Source organism: Hordeum vulgare, chromosome 2H, assembly GCF_904849725.1.
Source record: "Hordeum vulgare subsp. vulgare chromosome 2H, MorexV3_pseudomolecules_assembly, whole genome shotgun sequence".
NCBI classification, from domain to species: Eukaryota; Viridiplantae; Streptophyta; class Magnoliopsida; order Poales; family Poaceae; genus Hordeum; species Hordeum vulgare.
The window spans coordinates 14167206-14189132 of record NC_058519.1 but is presented as its reverse complement, the minus strand read 5'-3'; the positions used below and the strand labels follow the sequence as shown (position 1 = coordinate 14189132).

Below are 21927 nucleotides of genomic sequence, written 5' to 3'. Positions count from 1 at the left end.
ATTAACAGTGAACCAGAATAAAAACTTAGGACATTTGTGATCCAGGGAAGATTCATGATAAAGCACTCGAACGGCGGGAATTGACAATTGCATGGCCCATTTAATTGTTTCATTTATGAAATTTCATTTATACTTGCTCCCCATTATTGTAGAATTATGAGAAGGCAGAAAAGAAACGATATTATTATGCATTGCCAACTACCTCATGTTTTAAATTCCCATAGCCTAAACAAAATTTAAACAAATTTAACAAAATTTAAAAAGAAGTAACTGGAAGTGAGGCAGAAGCTAGAAAAAAAGAGAATATTCGTGAACATTTAGTCAAAGCAGCGGCCATGTGGATAAGCACGTATGGTTTCAATGTAAATTAGTCAGGGAAAGGGGGGGAAAGAGGAAGCTGATTTGAGCATTGACTTTTTGATGTCATCTCAGCGTGTAAATATACATAAACCTAGTAGCAGGATCGCTTGTCTATGATATAAAAAAATCACAGTTCTTTTAAACTTGAAGTTTGTAGTTTAATTTCTGAAAATACTTTCTGCATAACTAATTATCATTAGTATATTTTTTAATTGTGTTTGCCTTATTTCAAAAATAACATTTACATGCACTGCTTATCTACGTACATTGTTCATCTGTGGGCACTGTTCTATGTTTGCCACATGTCAAATAGTCAAGTGCTAGCAACACAACTATGGACGCACGACATGTCCGTTGCTTAGCAGATTTAATTGTTCTAAATATATGCAAGGTAGTAGCACTGCACTTCTTCAAGCAAAGCAAGCTTACTGCTCTTGCAGTGCATCAGGCCTTACTTGAGCACCACACTGATCCACACATCATCAGCAATCCCTCCCCGGCTAGCAGTTCATCATATGTTTTTAAAAAAAAAAGGAGGTTCAGACCTCCGGCCTCTGCATCAATCGATGCATACGACCATTTTTATTAATTATTTAACATAGGTCTAACAAGAATATACATCAAACCATCCGAAGCCACCACTCACACCTACAAAACTCGATAATATGGAGTACTCTCACTCCCTATATCTAAAACCGATGTCGTCACTGATCCATCCACATAACATATCGGAACCCACAACCGGTGCAGAGTTCATAATATGGCTGCTCCTCTTATTGCTGGCCTGCACAAGCCCCGACCATACATCCCCAGCCTCTGGGGCCACTTCTTCCTAAACCACAACCCATGCGCTCCATCACAGGTTTATTTAGAAGCTTCGACTTATTTTTGATGGCATATATATAATTTTCCATGTGTTCATGTATGAATGTTTTCAGTTTTTTTTAAATACTCTCGTTGAGCCCGAGCATGCACTCTTAGCTGCTAGCTCACTAGTGGAAAACGGGCCTTTGGCCGGGACCCTTTAGTCCCGGCCTGCCTCTGGGCCGGGACTAAAGGCCCGGCCACGTCGCCCCAATTCTCAATGCCTCGCTCGAGGCTTTAGGCCCGGCCCGTAAGGAGCCTTTAGTCCCGGTTCGTGTCCCAAACCGGGACTAAAGGGCTACGCGGTGGGCAGCCCGCATGTGCGCCACCTTTAGTCCCGGTTTGTGTCTCAAACTGGGACTAAAGTCCTCTGCCTATATATAGCACAACCCCCCTCTCCCCTCTTCCTTGCATTTTTCTTGGATGGAGGATTGTGGGTGGGTGCTAGCTCTCCACTTTTTTATGCACTAGAGGTGTTTGTTGAAATGTGTGTTAGAGCGATGCCGCTTTAGTTCACTGAACACAACTACGATATGAGATGCCTGAACCACGCTTAAACCTCTTCCTCTTTATTTCTACTTATTCTAAAAGGTTAGCAACTATATTTCCTCGTTTAGACCGTGCGGTACTATTTTTTAGGATCGTGATTGTATTTGATATACTGTCGTATAACACAGATGAGCCATCCATGGATGTACGGTGATCGACGCACAACCGCTTACAGAGAAGGCGTGCATTCTTTTCAAGATGCAGCCGATACAAACAAGCATGGTGGTGGCTATATGTTTTGTCCATGTGTTGAATGTCGGAATGAGAAGGATTACACTTCCTCAAGAGTCATTCAGAGCCACCTGCTTCGGTCCGGTTTTATGTCGGGCTATAATGTTTGGACCAAGCACGGAGAAAGAGGGGTTATGATGGAAGACGACGATGAAGAAGAAGAGAATGATGATGACAACTACCGATCTATGTTCCCTGAGTATGCTGATACCGCAATGGAAGACAATGAAGAAGAAGATCAGGATGAAGAACTGGACCCAGATGAGCCCGCTGATGATCTTGGCCAGTTCATTTCTGATGCACGGCAAGGTTGCGACACAGAAAAGGAGAGGTTGCAGTTCGAGCAGATGTTACAGGACCACAACAAATTGTTGTACCCAACTTGTGAAGATGGCCAGAAGAAGCTGGGTAGCACACTGGAATTGCTGAAGTGGAAGGCAGAGACCGGTGTGACTGACTCGTCATTCGAAAAGTTGCTGGTACTGATGAATAAGATGCTTCCAAGAAAGCACGAATTGCCCGCCAGCACGTACGAAGCAAAGAAGCTTGTCTGCCCTCTAGGATTAGACGTGCAGAAGATACATGCATGCCCTAATGACTGCATCCTCTACCGCGGTGAGAAGTACGAGAATATGGATAAATGCCCGGTATGCACTGCATTGCGGTATAAGATCAGAAAAGATGACCCTGGTGATATTGAGGGCGAGCCACCCAGGAAGAGGGTTCCTGCCAAGGTGATGTGGTATGCTCCTATAATACCACGGTTGAAACGTCTGTTCAAAAATAAAGATCATGCGAAGTTGTTGCGATGACACATGGAAGATCGTATGAAAGACGATAAGTTGAGACACACCGCTGATGGTCGGCAGTGGAGAAAAATCGAGAGAGAGTTCACGAGATTTGCAGCTGATGCAAGGAACTTATGGTTAGGTCTGAGTACAGATGGCATGAATCCTTTTGGGGAGCAGAGTTGCAGTCACAGCACCTAGCCCGTTACTCTATGTATCTACAACCTTCCTCCTTGGTTGTGCATGAAGCGGAAGTTCATTATGATGCCAGTGTTTATCCAAGGTCCAAAGCAACCCGGCAATGATATTGATGTGTACCTAAGGCCATTAGTTGATGAACTTTTACAGCTGTGTGCCGAACCAGGTGTACGTGTGTGGGACGAGCACAAGCAAGAGGAATTTGACCTTTGAGCGTTGCTTTTCGTAACCATCAATGATTGGCCTGCTCTTAGTAACATTTCAGGACAGTCAAACAAGGGATACAATGCATGCACGCACTGTTTGGATCAGACAGAAAGTATATATATGGACAAATGTCGGAAAAATGTGTACCCGTACAATCGTCGTTTTCTTCCGCCCAAGCATCCCTTAAAGAAAAAAGGCAAGCATTTCAATGGCAAGGCAGAACCCCGGGGGAAGCCTGTCATCCGTACTGGTGCTGAAGTATTTGATATGGTCAAAGATTTAAAAGTAATCTTTGGAAAGGGTCCTGGCAGCCAACCTGTTCCTAACGGCCCTGATAAGCGCGTACCCATGTGGAAGAAGAAATCTATATTTTGGGAGCTACCCTACTGGGAAATCCATGAGGTCCGCTCGGCAATCGACGTGATGCACCTGACGAAGAATCTCTGCGTGAATATTCTAGGCTTCCTGGGCTTGTATGGGAAGTCAAAAGATACACCGGAAGCACGGGAGGACCAGGAACGTCATAAAGGAAGAGATGGCGTGCATCCAGCGCAGTTTCAAGGGCGTGCCAGCTACGCTCTTACTAAGGAAGAGAAGGAAATCTTCTTTGAAGTCCTTTTCAGTATCAAGGTCCCGACTGGCTTCTCGTCGAATATAAAGGGAATCGTAAATATGAAAGACAAAAAATTCCAAAACCTAAAGTCTCATGACTGCCACGTGCTTATGACGCAATTGCTTCCGGTTGCATTGAGGGGAATTCTACCAGAAAATGTTCGCCTGGCAATTGTGAAGGTATGTGCATTCCTCAATGCAATTTCTCAGAAGGTAATAGATCGAGAAAGTCTATCAGGGTTACAGATTGATGTGGTCCAATGTCTGGTCAGCTTTGAGTTGTTGTTCCCGCCATCCTTCTTCAGTATAACGACACAAGTCCTAGTTCACCTAGTCGAAGAGATTAGAATTCTCGGTCCTGTGTTTCTACACAATATGTTCCCCTTCGAGAGGTTCATGGGAGTCTTAAAGAAATATGTTCGTAACCGTGCTAGGCCAGAAGGAAGCATCTCCAAGGGCTATGGAACAGAGGAGGTCATTGAGTTTTGTGTGGACTTTCTTCCTGACCTTAAGCTGATTGGTGTTCCTGAATCTCGGTATGAGGGTAGGCTGAGAGGAAAAGGCACACTAGGAAGGAAAGCAAAAGTATGTATGGACGGGCATTCTTTCTCTCAAGCATACTACACAGTTCTACACAATTCCACCATGGTGGCTCCGTATATCGTGAGACACAAGAATATTCTACACTCCAAAAACCCAGGGAAGGATGACTCTTGGATTAAAGGGGAACACGAGAAGACTTTAGGCAGTTGGTTGAAGACACATCTCATGAATGGCGACACCATTGGAGATGAGCTGTACTGTTTGGCCAGGCCACCATCTTCGACTATATGTACTTTCCAAGGGTATGAGATAAATGGGAATACATTTTACACGGTTGCCCAAGATAAAAAGAGCACCAACCAAAATAGTGTTGTCCGCTTTGATGCAACAGACGAGAATGGGCACTGTTTGGAAACATATTACGGGTACATAGAGGAGATATGGGAACTTGACTATGGACCTACTTTTAAGATCCCTTTGTTTCGGTGCAAATGGGTGAAGCTGACAGGAGGCGGGGTAGTTGTAGACCAAAAGTACGGCATGACAACAGTGGATCTCAACAATCTTGCGTACATGGACGAACCATTTGTCCTAGCCAATGATGTCGCTCAGGTTTTCTACGTGAAGGACATGTCTACAAAAACGAGAAAAAGAAATCAGCAAAAGAAGATATCGTCCGATGAGCCAAAACGCCACATAGTTCTTTCAGGGAAAAGAAACATCGTGGGAGTAGATGACAAGAAAAACATGTCAAAAGATTATAATAAGTTTCATGAAATTCCGCCCTTCAAAGTGAAAACTGACCCAAGCATCCTACTGAATGATGAAGATTCTCCATGGCTACGACCCAGAAGAAAACATAAATAATAGATAGGAATATTGGTGCAATAATGTAATAATGTATTAAACCTTTTATGTAATGCATGTATGGAATGTACTAAATTTGAAACACTTTTCATTTTCATAGTATCCATGTAAGAGATGAGTTCTCGTTCGAAACCCTGATACTTCGAGAGAGATTGCCCGTTTTATACACGAGTGCATCCAGTTTTTGTCGTAGCCCTCTCAACTTTTTAACACATGCTATGTGGGTGAAATATTGATAGCATGCCAACTTTCAACATTTTCAGAGTTCATTTGTAGAGCTTTTCAATTTCAGGGTCAACTAGCTCAAAAAAAAAGTAAATGCACGAAATATACCAAATAAAGACAGAAATTGTTGAAATTTTGTGATGTGCCTTTGAATGGTGCATTTTGAACACACAAAAAGTATGGTGTTCAAATAAGTTCAAAAAAACCATATTATGAAATTAAATATATCAAAAAACCATTACAGAACATATGACCAAATTAATACAAGTTGATCATCACATTAAAGCCAAAGAACAGTAGTGATCAATTGTTATTATTACAAAAAATAAATACATAAAGTTCTCTCATAAAACGACATACAACTATGTAAAACATTTAAATGCAACAACAAACGCGATCAAAATCGCAACTAAGGTAACAATTGACCCAACAGCATAATGATACCAAGCCTCTTTATCAATGGCATATTTTCTAATATTCCTAATCTTCAAGCGCATTTCATCCATCTTCAAGCGCATTGTATCCATCTTCAACCGCATCGCATCGATCTTCATCTTGCGATCATCGATGACATCGGCGACATGCAACTCCAGTTCCATATTCTTATCCTCAATTATTTTTATTTTTTTCTTCAAGTATTTGTTTTCTTTTTCAACCAAATTTAACTTCTCGACAAGCATTTTTATGTGGTTGGAATTTCCGGTTCATATACCTCCTAGATTAAAAAAATATATGTCACGTTGGTCGTCATAATTGTCATAAACACTAAATAAAACAAATAGTTATAAAAGATAATATATACCACATCCGAATCATAGACAAGACGAGGGCCGACGGAGGCGGATACCAAAACCATCGCACTATATAATAATAAAAAATAATAAAAGTGAGTAATTTATACAAGTATGTATCTAAATCATACAAGTAAGATTCTTTTCTTTTAAAAAGAAGATAAGAACAAGATGCTCACCACGGTGGTGCTGGCGACGAGATCGGCATGGGGCGATCCACAATGGTGAGGACGGGCACGGGACGACACCCTACGCATGTGCAGACTCTAAGAAGTTAATTTGAGCATTTGAAATGAGCTACACTAGCAGTGACAAATGAAAGGATGAAGTAGCTAACCTTTTAAAACACTTGTGCAGTTGGTGCACGGCCAAACCTAGACAAATATTAAGGAAAATGGAGCTTGGAGGTCGAGCTTGGAGAGGAGAAAGATTAAGTAGAGTGGCTCGGGCATTTCATCGAACACGTGATGTGCATGAACTAGACTGGCAAGAGCATGGCATGGTCACACTTTAACAACCAAAAAACAGGGGATATGGTGGGCAGGGGCGAGGGTTTATATAGGCAACACTTTAGTCCCGGCTGTTGTCTAAAACCGGGACTAATAGCCTAACCTTTAGTCCCGGTTCTTGCCACACCCCGGGACTAAAGGCCCCTGCTTCCCGCCTTTTGGTCTGCCGAAAAAGGGCCTTTAGTCCCGGGGCGTGGCAAGAACCGGGACTAAAGGTCCCTGCTTCCCGCCTTCTGGTCTGCCCGAAAAAGGGCCTTTAGTCGCGGGTCGTGGCTCCACCCGGGACTAAAGGGGGTCTTTAGTCCCGGTTCGAGCCACGCACCGGGACTGAAGATCCACCTGTATAAGCGGGAGTTAGAAAATTTCCAACCCAAATCGTCCATTTCTTCTTCATCTCGTTCTCCTGCCCGGCGCGGCACAGCGACGAACTCGACGACGTCGTCAGGCTGCCCGCTGTCCTGCTCGCCTCCGCCTACCATCCTCCTCGCCATCGCCGTCGTCCTGCTCGCCGCCGCCGTCATCCTCGCCGCGCGCCGCCCTCCTCGCCGTGCACCGCCGTCCTCCTCGCCGCGCGCCGTCGACACCTCCGGCCGGCAAGCCCCCCGCCCCCTCCTCCCCAACACTCCGGCCAGTAGAAGAAAAAGGAGAAGAAAAGAAGAAAAAGGAGAAGAAAGGAAGAAAAAGGAGAAGAAAAGAAGAAAAAGGAGAAGAAAGGAAGAAAAAGGAGAAGAAAGGAAGAAAAAGGGAAGAAAAGAAGAAAAAGATTGTTTTTGTCATTTAATTCCTATTGTTATTAGGTTTGTGCTAGATTATTAGGGTTAGTAATATGTAGAATTACGAAAAAGGAAAATAAGAAGAGGAGGAGAATAAAAGAAGAAAAAGGACAATAAGAAGAGGAGGAGAGGAGAAGAAGAGGAAAAATAGAAGAAGAGGAGAAGTAGAAGAAGAGAAAAAATTAGAAGAGGAGGAGAGGAGAAGTAGAAGAAGAGAAGAGGAGAAGTAGTAGAAGAAGAGGAGAAGTAGAAGTAGAAGAAGAGGAGAAATAGAAGAAGAGGAAAAATTAGTTTAGGGTTGCAAGAAGAAGAAATATTTTTTTTTGTCATTTAATTTTGCTATTGTATAGTGTATATGCTTAAGTGTTAATAGTGTTTCTTAGATTATTGCTTAATTTTGCTATTGTATATGCTTAAGTGTTAATAGTTTAATTTTGCTATTGTATATGCTTAAGTGTTAATAGTTTATTTTTAATAAGAAAATTAATAGAACTAGTTTAATTTTGCTATTGTATATGCTTAAGTGTCCGGGACTGGGCTCCGCCCGGCTGGTATTTTAGAGTTTAGGTTCTAGCCAAGACCCGGGACTAAAGGTCCTCCTATATAAAATGACACTTCGAAGTTTCCAACCCCTCTTATATAGTTTGTTAGTTTATTAGTTAATCAAATGTTCGTTTTTTGCAGAACTATGGATCCACATATCAGGAACCTCGAAGAGGAAGAACTTCTCGAAGATATAATCAAAGACGGCCCCAACGTTGAACCAGCTGTATCTCCATCGTCATATATAAACCCCTCCGGATATGGAATGGAGGTCGAGCGACACGAAGATGAAACCGATGGGGCAGGAGATAGGTCCAATGAATGAGAAGGTGATAGCTCCACTGATGGAGAAGCCGGTGGAGAAGCCGGTGAAGAAATAATAAAGTCCGGCGAGGTATACATATGAAGTTCGACAATCACTTGTAATATGTGAAAAATATTGGAGATAGCTCTATATTGTATACATATACATTCATTTGACGAATGTTTCTCCCTCTTAGGCCTCCACATCGAGCAAAGCTACGAAACGAGGCCCGACTAGAAAGTTGGATGCACGGACGCATTACACCTTTGAGGTGATATTGCCTACGCGCGAACCCAAGCTTCCTAAGAATGCTGCTGACACATTCAAGAAGCAATGCGGAGTTCTCGTTAGGGATCACGTCCCGATCAGCGTTCGGGAGTGGAACAAGCGCAAAGGGGCAGCCGATAGTGACTGTGTCGCCGAAAGGTACAAATATAATCTTTGAATAATCTCATGTCACATTTCAACCTGCCAGAATGTGAGAATGAAGACGCCGCAGACAAACTGAGGGCCAAAGTCAAGCAGTGGACTCTAAAAAAGATGGCCGAACTGTTCCGTAGCTGGAAGAAGAAGCTATGGAAAAACTATCTGAAGACAAAGAAAGTGCCAGTATTCGAGGGGTATCTAGCCAAGCAGGCGAATCACTAGAAGGCATTTCAAGAGTACAAGGAGTCAGAAGATGCCCAGGCATTATCAGAAAAGAACAAGATAAATGCCGACAAGAAGAAATATCACCACCAGCTGGGGCCAGGGGGCTATGAGACTGCCATCCCAAAGTGGGATAAGAAAGAGAAAGATCTGCTAGATAAAGGCATCGTACCTGAACCACTCCGTGATGAGTGGGAATTGAGAGCAAGAAATTGGTTCCTTGCGCATGGTGGTTCGTACGACGAAAAAACAGGGGACCTCGTCTGCACTGACGGTCTTAGGATACCCAGGGAGAATTGGAAAAGGATAGTGAAAGAAATTAAGGAGGGAAAAAGAAAGTTCACTGCAGATAGAGAGAACGATTTGCTCACACTGGTCCTCGGCAATGACGAACATGGAGGACGAACGCGAGGCTTCGGTCCTTCTTACCCGTGGTGGCTTGGGTTTGCCAGAGACCAAGACACTTACAGAAGCCGAGAGAGAGCAAAGAAGCGGCAGCAGGATGAGGAGAATGACAAGTTCAACCAGTTGCTTGCCAGGATTAACGAGCAACAGAAGCAGATTGATGAGCTTAGAGGAGTAGCGCGCCAGGAAGATCCTACACTTGATATTACCGGCGCCCCATCTAAGCGGAAAAGCAGCGTGGCTGAATCTGAGGCCCCGCCCGACGATGCACGAAGAATGATAGAGGGCGGTCCCGGCTACCCCGTGGATGGAATCAAGGAGTCAACATCATGTGAACTCCATCAGAAATTCAAGAACATATCCATGAAGGTGGCCGTCGGACAAGCTTTACCTTCTGGCCCTGATGCACGCTGGCATGGCCGTGAGATTCCAGCTGGCTTTGCTAAAGTCGGGGTGGATGAAATCCTGACGGGGTTTCATGATATGGAGCTCGACATAGCTGGACCCGAAGATGAGAGGACACTCAGAGAAGTACTGGGTGGAGTCATCCTATGGGACAAGAACTACATCAAGCTTCCAGGCTCGGCCCCAAGGACAACACCGCCTCCGAGTCGTCGCAGGTCACCTACACCTCCATTACGTCCAAGCCCTCCACATGACGTCGGCCAGCACAACACGAGTCCATCTCGATCACCGCCGCCGGACTTGGGTCGTCCGTCTCCGCCGCCGCCCGCTCCGGATACTAAGCGGGAGCGTGCCACCAAGAACGCTCCGCCGACGATTCCTGCGCGACGGAGCCCCCCAAAGCGCAAACGGTCGCCCCTCCCAAAGGTACGTCATGCTAATCTTCCTATCAGACCTTATGATCGTACCCCCGGGGAAAATGCCAGGATAGCAAAGGAACATCATGATGCGCAGATGAAAAAGAAGGAACCCGAGCCCCGCCCGGAATACACCGAGAAGCAAATAGCATTTGCAAAATACTTCACGACCCTTCCATCACAGTATGACTTACACCATAAGCCTGATGACTATACACGCACATTGTAGAAGGAAGTGAAAAAGAGCAGATCACGTGCAAGTGCAAGTGGGAGCAAATCAAGTTCAACTACAAGCAAGAAAAAATCAGACGTTCCTCAGCTTGGACAACAGGCCAAACAGTCGATCCCACCCCTCAAGGTGTTAACCGAGAATGTTCCCCCTCCTGTGCAGGGGCAAGCTTTTGAAATAGCAAAGGACTGGGTGGCTCAATGGGGTGTCCCGGTTGAAGACATTCTGGCTTCCCAAGACGACAGGTTACCCAAGGCTGTGGTAGCCCCTAAGCCACAGTTTGTCATGGGAGAGCCTTTGGTCAGCAAAGATGATCTCCCAACAAATATGCGTTACTTGCATCAATGGTACTTAAGTGAATCAAAGAATGGGAGAACGATGATCGTGGTGAGTGTCCCACGGGAGTACTACGGCCGCCCCGAAGTAATCCATATCGACTTTGATGAACTCTTCCACATGTACAATGCCGACGCCCTCGACAAATCGCTTATGAGTTGCTATTGTCTGTAAGTTTTTCAATTCGTTGTCTACATATAACTTGTTTAGTTATTTCAATTCATTGTCTATATATAACTTGTACTCTATTATGCAGAAAGAAGATTCTGGAATGTAAAAGTAAGAACATCCTAAATATTGGGTTTATGGACCCAGATAAAATACATATAGTGACGCTAACTGATAAACCCAAGGAGACGGAGGAAAACCTTCTAAGGTTTCTAACAGATCAAAATTTCTGTGACCACATACTGTTTCCATACAACTTTAGGTGAGTGTCTTTACTCTGTTGTGTCCATTCACTTATAAGTGTAATTGATAAGTTACTAACACACACACATATATATATACATGTGCAGCTTCCATTGGATTCTGTTGGACATTCAAATTGATAAGGGAAGAGTTGATGCCTTTGACCCATTATCGAGACCCTTGGAACAGTTCCAAAGCCTGCAGGACATGCTCCAAGGCTAATGTCAATCATTCTTGCGCTCTATCGATCTCTTTCGATGATTTTCTGATATATCAATTTATGAAAAACTTAGCAAATCATTATCCTTGTCGGGCAGGGTTTGGAAGCGGTACAAGTGCGTGACTACCGGTAACTTTCCTGAGAAGCTGACCTTTAGAGCGGCTCAGGTAAGTAGTAGTATGATATACTTCTATTTTCAATACATTTATGATGCTAGATTATTATTTTGATTATATATATTCTATTCTCGTAAAGTGTGACCAGCAGCCACGGGGAACGCATCTATGCGGATACTATATTTGCGAGACCATTCGCACGTTTACCTCTGAGCACAAGGATCACAGATTCGACGTAAGAACTGAACATTCACACCTCTATTTTTACCCGTCATTCTTTGTTATCATGATTGATATTCATATTCATCTCCTCTTCTTATATAGCACACGGCCATGAGGACGAAGGTCCTACCAGAGCAACGCGCGATTGCTGTTGCAGAGGAGCTTGCGGGATTTCTGAGGACGGAAGCTATAGATGACAAAGGACGATTTAGTGTAGCTAGGGGCCATTACTGATGTTCGTCCATGTAATCGGATAGACGGGCTCTAGTCCCGATAATTCAGATCTCCATATAATTGTATATATATGCTCACTTGTAAGATAAGTTAATCTTATATATATATGCATAATTATTTCTATTTAAATTATATGAAAACTAATTCCCGAACACCAAACGAGGCATCACGTTAATCTCCCGAACACCTAAACCCTAAAATCCTAAAACCCAAAAATAAATTCATTCAAAAAAAACCCAAAAATAAGCAAAATCTGAAACTCTTTAGTCCCGGTCCGTGTAACGAGCCGGGACTAAAGGTCCTGCCCCTGGGGCGCTACGAGGCGCCCACGTGGAGCACCTTTAGCCCCGGCTTGTAACAGGGCGGGAACTAAAGGTTAGGCCTTTAGTCCCGCCCCTTCAGTCCCGGTTGGTGAACCGGGACTAAAGCCCCTTACGGACCGGGGCTAAAGACCCCGTCCCCACTAGTCTCACAAATTTCCAAGTTGATATAAGTTTTCCTTCTTGAAGTATTCGGCTATGAAGGACATGGCGAGTATCAAGAAGGAGCGGGTGAGAAGCTAGAGCTTGTCGACACACTGCAACGGACCGGTGATGAGTTACTACGTGGCATGCAAGGTGATGAACAAGGCTTTGGTGACGACCTCCACATAAGTGCGTCGCGGTTCTACTTGTTGAGGAAGCATAGCTACCACGTCTCTCCTGGTATAATTATCACCACGGTGGTAATTTCCTGCATATACGTACAACTACATTATTTCAATTCAAGTATTAGATTGTGTACATATAAGCCATGATATATGCCATACTAATTGCAGATGTGTTTCTGAAGTTCATAGATAACCGAGGAAACTTTGCAAGCAATGATGTGAAATAGTTGTTGGCACTGTACAATGCGGTATATCTTAGGACTTGTGGGGAAGATGTGTTGGATGATCCCATTATTTTTGCCAAGAGACATTTACAATGCATGCTAGAACATCTAGAACCGTGGTTTGCATAAGAGGTCCGGTGTACACTCGAGACACCTAGTTTCAAGAGAGTCGAGAGAGTGGAAACTTGGTGGTACATTCCGTTGTATGAGAAGAAGACAACACGAGATGAAGACATATTAGAGTTTGCTAAGATTGACTTCAACATTTTGCAAACACTTTATTGCGAGGAGTTAAAAGCTCTTACCATGTAAGAAGACTAACTAAAATTGAAATACAAAAATGAACATTATAATTAGAGATACACAGTATGACTTGCGCTAATACATATTTGACTATTACCTAATAGTTGGTGGAAAGACTTCAAATCACAAACGGATCTAAAATTTGCACGAGACAGAATGGTGGAGCTACACTTCTGGATACTTGGAGTTGTCTATGAGCCGCAATATTCCTATTCACGTGCAATGCTCACAAAACTGGTCATATTTGTGTCGCTATTTGATGACTTGTATGAAAACTATAGCACCACAGAAGAAAGCAACATCTTCACCATAGCCATGGAAAGGTATGTTCACCTCTTTTTTTGGGGGTAGTCTTTATCGACCTTCCACAAAGACAATGACATCCAAAATATTTACCATACATGAAATCTCTCCACTTTGTTCTTCACTATTCTGATTCCCAACAAACAAAGAGGCTGTTAGGTGATAATCATAGTGCACACCCTGTAGTTCTGAAGCAGAACGACACAACTTTAGCTAGGAGACTCTTTTCCTTATGCTCAGCTCTGTGAAAAACAATGTTTGACTTGCATGTGTTGAGCTTATAGATAGCCTTCCAAGCAAGGATCAAACTCAGATTTTGTCTACGATCGGGATGAACAACGGTAGAGTACTTACAAAATATGTAAGGTTTCATCTTACGTTCGCCTCTTTTGCTGCTTCTCCCCATCCACCTCCTTTTCAATTCTACCGATGTTTCCATCTGTTTTTCTTAAAACCGCCTCACGTCATATTTGATTACCAAATAAAATCATGCTTTCTTTGGTAAGTTAATAAGTGTTGATTCAGTAGGCCACTAAAATGTATTTTTGGTCCATAATCACTTTAGCAAAAAAATAGCAGGAAAATCATTGCGATTGCGTACAAAATTTGTGATTGTAAAATGCTTTAGAAAAAATCATTCTACAAGTAATTGTTTTTCACCAACTTGATGTACAATAATTGTGTAGAACACATATATTTATCTTTCAGAATTAACTTGATCACTAACATTTTCTGTCAAAGTTATGTATTATAGTAATGTCGCTAGAAATATTATACCTCCAAGTGAGACTACGCCTTTACTATACCAAACAATGTACACAAGCCAAAGTTGTCAATATATGACATGAATTCTTATGATAAGAGACGCATCGTCCTGCCATAGCGAATTCCTATAAGCCAGTAAAGACTCTCCAACATAGCCCTTAGAAATGTCCTTGACTCGAGTTTATTACATGCCGCCATTAAATACTTGTTATAACCTGCAGATGATGAGTTAACTACAGATTTATGACTCTCATAATTTTGTAAACACTCATGATATATAAATAATTTTGTTTTACTCAAGAATTTTCTGCAAAAACATTTGGCGCCCCAGTTCCTGATATTTATTTCACATCTATCTCAATTTACAATCATAATTCAACAATATTAAATTATAGAACTTTTCCGCATTAAGTTTTGGGTCATATGTAGTGCATCAAGGTAACAACATATTGTCAAAAGTTGCACATATAACAAGATGTGCAAGCTATCCATCTAAACGTCTGGGTCCTAAAATAAATTAGGTTTCATCAGCCACAGAATTTGCATAACCTTTTTAAAATATAAATATTTATCGTTGCAATTTATATGCAACATTCGATTCAACATCATACAATTTTTTATATTAACTCACATTTTTCCTATACTACAGGTGGAGCGAACAAGTCGCAGAAAATTTACCAGCAAACTTGAAAGAATTGTACATCAACATACTTAACACTACAAATGATATCGAGGAAGAATTAAAGCGTCACAAAAATAAGAATGCCGAAATGATAAAAGAATTGGTAAGTGTTTTTATAAGTTTGTACTAAATTAGCCAAAGAATAATATAACTTTGATGTATGCCAAAATAAATAAATATAGTAGTATTTGAGGATTTCGTATTAAGTAATATACATTTTTGTGTGAATAAAGTAATATATGAGTTTGTACCTAAGTAATATACAAGAGAATCTATGTGTTAGATATGAGATTCTTGCGTAGGTGGGACAAGGAAATCCAAATATGAGTATGTTTCAAAAAGGCAATTATTTATGCTTTGTTATTACCCAATAGACTACAACTATAAATGCACCTTGAAACCAAACATTCTTCATGCATTTAAATATGTTTAACCTTTAATTTTCAAATTGTTTAGTTAATCCACATGGCCAAATGCTAACACGCCGAGGTAAAATGGTGTGATGAACAGTACCTACCAACTAGTGTTGAAGGGAATCTACAAATTTCGAATGCATTTAAATATGTTTAACCTTTAATTTTCAAATTGTTTAGTTAATCCACATGGCCAAATGCTAACACGCCGAGGTAAAATGGTGTGATGAACAGTACCTACCAACTAGTGTTGAAGGGAATCTACAAATTTCGGTGCGCAACAGTGCTTGTATGCAAATAGCAAGCTTTGTATTCATTTCATTGGGTGATGTGACTACAAGAGAGGTTCTTGAGTGGGTTTTAACCTATCCAAAAATCATCAGATCTGTATGCATTGTTGGGCGCATTGGCAATGACATGGTGTCACATGAGGTACTAATTCTCTCCGTTAATTTTTTGATGTTTTAAACATATCTTTCCTTACCAACAACAATGCTAATTAAAGCTATCTAGTAGTCACTTAGTCCAACAATTGAGTTGTTCACGAACTATAAAAAAACAGATATTGGCACAATTTATGAGGGAAATCAAGTTGAAAAGGTTACAACGCATGATTGAATCAAGGAACGTTGTGGAAAACCTGTACATCAGGAAGCAACTGACTAAACTAGGCATATAGTGATAACCAACGAAATAAGCACACTGAGGAATAGAACGATACATTAGACTAGAGGGGGGAGGGGGATTGATACAGTAGACAAGAGGAAGATCAATAGGAGACTACACATTTTATGCTTAATTACCAATTTTAAGTCCGGGACGTAGATATCCCCAGTTCACACTTGGGGAAGTGCTAATCTCCATTAGAGCACTGCTCGTGCCAAGGCTCCGGAATGCCACCAAGTGGCTCACTGTGTTCTCCTTGAGTCACCCCAAACGGATGAGCCTTGAACCCCTCTGGGTTTATCTTGATGGTGATCACCACACCTTTACAAATGTGTTTAGAGCAGACCGCAAGCGAAGAAACTTATAGATGAATCTATCATCCAACCACCTAGGAGTCCAAGTTCCAAGATAAACAAATTCTTTATGAAATCAATGTGGAACGTTAATCCGTTTGGTGTAAGTGTAGATCGTATGATCCTCTCTATTTTGCTTCAAATGAGTGGAGTGATTGGGTGAGGGATGATGAGTAAATGGAGCAAGGATCCGGGACAAGTTCCGCTTTAGCATAAACCCACTCGAGTCAGCTAGGCTATGGAGGAACTCACTCCGGAACATGGTATAGACTCCGGACTAGGTTCCGTAGAAGGTTATGGCCTAAATCAAATTTATTGGAGTTCACTGAGCTTTGCCGGAACATAATCCAGAACATGGTCCGGATTTGGATGCCCAAGAACACAATTCGGAAGCTCCGGTCTTGGTTTAGTACCACATAGAAATGCATCATATGGTGTATTTGTTGGAGATATTCTTCGAGGACTTTGGTGGATGGATATATGGTGGAGATAGATAATATCCAAAGATAAAAATAGCGCTACCATGACTCATTGAGAGATCCCTCTTGATAGTGGGGTGGACTCATGATTCAAATAAAGTTGAAAAACCTTCGAGTCCTCGTAAAATGACACTTTTTTCCTTTTTGCAATAGGGGCATCAACTTCGTCCGTAGAAGACATCAAGAGGCCAATGTCCTAAGATAAACTTGATAACTAAAATTAGTCCTCACTAGCCCTATTGTCATCAACACGAAAACACTATTAGGTATAAAACGCACTTTCAACCCGCACTATGATGCCCCCAACTAACAACTTTCATTTGTCTACTAGCATACACAACCACCTCAAATAGTAGGGTGCGAATGGAGCTCTTTCGTTGATCCTAAAAGTAGGGAAGCGATGTCTACGGTTGCCACTATTACTGGCCCTAGCCCCTGCCGGGGAAAATCTTCTGTCTAGATCCTAGCAAATTACCACATTCTAAAAATCCTAGGGAGGGGGTTTGCAAATTCAGCAGCCATCACGATCACCTCAAGTCCAAGTGGTAATGGTCATGTGGAGGAAAATAATGATTGGCCAACGATGCATCCGTGTGGTACAAAAGACTCCTACGTTTGCCATCCTCGCCGGCACGGACCCACATCGAATAGAAGCTTTCTCTCAGAATGCGTCATTCCTCCAACCCGTTGAACCACATATGTATTGACACATCGCCTACGAGACCTAGTCAGATCTAGCCAACACCCACCATGGATAACTCACCAATTGTAGGAACTATCCACAACTAAGCACCAGCCAACTACCATCTAGCCAATGCCAAAACCACCCCCACCGCGTGCCTTGCCCAACACCACACCGTCTAGAATCCCAAGTCAAGAAGATGTGACCATCCCAGTCTGGAACATGCAAGATCAATGATGGTGTGCTAGATCCGCACGACAAGTGGTTATTGAGCAGCTCAACCAAGACACCATTGTGGCTTTTTATCAGGTGTCGAGGCCCTATGCTAGATGACTAACGTGCAACGACTCAACTACCATCATTGAGAAATTCCCATGCTAGAACACGAGACACTTTTCTCTAGGAGCCAAAACTAGGGGATCAACTACCTTATTGTCTTTGCAGCAATCGCCAGTGGTGGCAGCAATGAGGGATCAAGAAGGTGGTGAACCAACATGTGTGTTAATTTTTACATTGGAGGTTGCCCGTGCATGAGTAGAGAGTTGGGAGAGTTACATAATCCATATATACAAAAACATTTATATGTCGAGATTCATGCATGAAAATGATGACACCTCTTCTATAGTTAGTAATGATTTTCTTCTTTTCTTTTTGTAGAGTGAACAAATAACACAACATGTGGAATCCACTGTGCAAACTTCTACAAAAGAGCATGGGATAACGATAGGAGAAGCCAATGAGAAGCTCAAGGTGATAATTGAAGAAGCATGGATGGACATAGTCCACGAATGCCTCCACAAAAAACAACCAATGGTGCTTCTAGAGAAGGCAACCGACCTTGCCCGAACAATGGATGTTATGTACAAGCGTGAAGATGCATTTACCCTTCCATATAATCTCAAAGAGACCTTGACTTCACTTTATGTGAACCACATATGAAATATTAACCTTTACTAAACAAAAAACACATATGAGACGACGATCTCACATAAATATTGTATTTTTCAATAAATTCTTGGATACTATGAGGTGTACTACATATTGCATTTTGTTTTAGTGACAACTGCATATGGTGTACCTATTATATAGTTTTTTTATCCATGTCAGCCACTCATGTATGTGTTTGATGGATATAAACTTATGCAATATATATACAGAGAGTTGTACAATAATATCATACAAAACATATGCATGCAACAGTTGCAGTCAGTGAGAACTGCATAATTTGTGTATGTCCCCAACGTGTGTACATTGTAGAGGTACTTCAGTTTGGCAAACCAACCTATGGTTGGATGGTTAATTAGGAAGACAATGATATCCTGTCCACCATAGTTCAAGTTCCAGATTTGACATTCGTGCTCGCATTGCCTTGGATTTATTTCAGGCCTTCCGGTGATGTGCGTTCAGTGGAAGAAAACGTTTCCATCGACTACGAAGCCGTGTGTGATGACTTCGTCAATCTTAAGATGATGTGTCGGCTCAGTCTTTTGAAAGTGCACATAGGGGTAGGATGTGCATGTGTGTGTTCATAAATGTGAGTGTATGCTCATCAGGGCCGGTCCTAAGATTTTGGGGGCCTGGGGAAAAAGTAACATTCGGGGCCCCTTAATACAAACATGGTAACAATAGTAATTAATTTAAGTGTATAGAAATGTTACCAATAAATATTGAACTACATGCAAAATCCATATTCATATATTAGCATATACGTATTATCTTAAAATTTTCTTGTAACATTCTTTGATGCAAAGCTACTTATGATCGTTTCCATGTCAATCTCATCCTTCATCTTCATGCATAATATTGCCTAACCAATTAAGCTATGTTGGGTCACTGTTTATGCCAAATGGTTCTTCAATAATTTCAAGTTTGAAAACCCTCTTTTAGCTGATGCAACAATCACAGGCACAACAAATCAGAACAAATCTTTAAACACCATGACTTCTTTAAATACTTTCTTCATTGAATTGATTCATATCAACCAAAAAAAACATTTAACATGAAAATCTTCTCAGCTTGTAGAATTTATTCTTAGGCAACTATTTTGATAAAACTATTTCTTCCTCATAGCACAAATTAAGTTTTAGTTAAAGTTGTAGGGTATAGTAATATGATATACCTCAAATTGATTAGGTCAGCGATGCTGGGCGCTGATGTGATACCCATGTCTGGTAGCAGGCGCTTGATGACGTAGGTGTGCATCACGGCCGTGCCTGATGCTCATGTGCGTGAGCAACTTTGATTGTACTGTGTTAAAAAAATACTTTAGTTCGAGATGTTTAGTGTATGGATTTTTTGTTGGCATAAATCATTAGACGTTCCTACGTCCTGTAACTTTTCTTCAGCATATAGCTTTCGAACTGACATCTATCATTTTTTTTCTTTTGAGGCAGGAGCTGAAATCTGTTGAGAAAACAACAAGATGTGAGCTTCAGTTGGCAAAGAGCTACTAGAAAGATAACCAAAGCTTGGACCCTGCTACGGCAACAGAAATCTTCTGCTGCCTCTTGAGCTTGCGTTGGTTTTTCCCTTGAAGAGGAAAGGGCGATGCAGCACAGGAGCAGTAAGTATTTCCCTCAGTTTGAGAACCAAGGTATCAATCCAGTAGGAGAATCGCGCCAAGTCCAGAGTACCTGCGCAAGCACAAAAGAGCTTGCACCCCACGCTATAAAGGGGTTGTCAATCCCTTCCAGATTGATTGCAAAGTGAGATCTGAAGGCGGAAAGTACAACAAAGTAAAATTGTAAGGCTGAAAATATGGTGTGAAGTAGACCAGGGGGCCATAGTGTTCACTAGAGGCTTCTCTCAAAATAGCAAATAATACGGTGGGTGAACAAATTACTGTCGAGCAATTGATAGAACCGCGCAAGGTCATGACGATATCTAAGGCAATGATCATACATATAGGCATCACGCCCGAGACAAGTAGACCGATACTTTCTGCATCTACTACTATTACTCCACACATCGACCGCTATCCAGCATGCATCTAGTGTATTGAGTTCATGACGAACAGAGTAACGCTTTAAGCAAGATGACATGATGTAGAGGGATAAACTCAAACCAATGATGAAAACCCCATCTTTTTACCCTTGATGTCAACAATACGATGTGTGCCTCACTACCCCTTCTGTCACTGGGTGAGGTCACCGCACGGTATGAACCCAAAACCAAGCACTTCTCCCATTGCAAGAATCATAGATCAAGTTGGCCAAACAAAACCCACAACTCGAAGAGAATTACAAGGATATGAAATCATGCATAAGAGAGATCAGAAGAAACTCAAATAAGATTCATAGATAATCTGATCATAAATCCACAATTCATCGGATCTCGACAAACACACCGCAAAAGAAGATTACATCGGATAGATCTCCATGAAGATCATGGAGAACTTTGTATTGAAGATCCAAGAGAGAGTAGAAGCCATCTAGCTACTAGCTATGGACCCGAAGGTCTATGGTGAACTACTCACGCATCATCGGAGAGGTCATGGTGTTGATGAAGAAGCCCTCCGTATCCGAATCCCCCCTCCGTCAGGGCACCAGAACGTGTCCAGATGGGATCTCGCGGAGACACAAGCTTGCGGCGGTGGAAAAGTATTTTCGTGGATCTCTTGTGCAGTTTTGGAATTTTTCTAAATTTATAGGCGTAAGAGGTAGGGCAGGAGAGCTACAAGGGGCCCACAAGCCTGCTAGGCGCGGGCCCCCTGGCTGCGCCTAGGGGGCTTGTGGGGTCCCCTGCTGGCCCCTGCCTTGGTTCTCAAGTGTTGTGCGTATCTTCTGTTCCGAAAAAAATCTTTTCGGAAGTTTTATTCCGTTTGTACACCGTTTAAAATCCTCCTCTGAAAAGGGTCAAAACCACGGAAAAAATAGGAACTGGCACTTGGCACTAAGTTAATAAGTTAGTCCCAAAAAACATATAAAAGACATACAAAACATCCAAAGTTTGACAAGATAATAGCATGAAACCATAAAAAATTATAGATACGTTGGAGACGTATCAGACCCGCGTGCTCACAATAAAAGAAAAACCAAATAGAAACAAATAGTAGCCCAGAAATCAGGAACACACCCAGTTGGAAAAGAGCTGCCAGAAATCAGGTACAACAAATACGTAGTAGTACCAAATTGTGAAAGCACTTGCCTAGAAAGCTATGAGTTTACCGTTTCCAAATGAGATCATCCGCTAGAGCTACGGCCTTCCTTATTGCCATGCATCCAAGGGTCAGAGATGCTTTGGAAAACAATGACCGAAGCTCCCAGAAATTGGCATGTTTGGTCTCGGCAAACCGCTCCCAGCTCTTGAGAGTGTCCATCTCTCCCGACCGCACTGTCAGCACTGATCTTCACTAGGCCTGCCAGAGGAGCGATCCACTGACCACTGGGTTGAACACAAAATA

The 21927-nt window shown here is 42.1% G+C and overlaps 1 pseudogene; it reads left to right on the top strand.

Annotated features, from left to right (window-relative positions):
* The first annotated feature begins 1120 nt into the window (after positions 1–1120).
* Positions 1121–18464, top strand: LOC123429190 (annotated as a pseudogene).
* The last annotated feature ends 3463 nt before the right edge of the window (positions 18465–21927 follow it).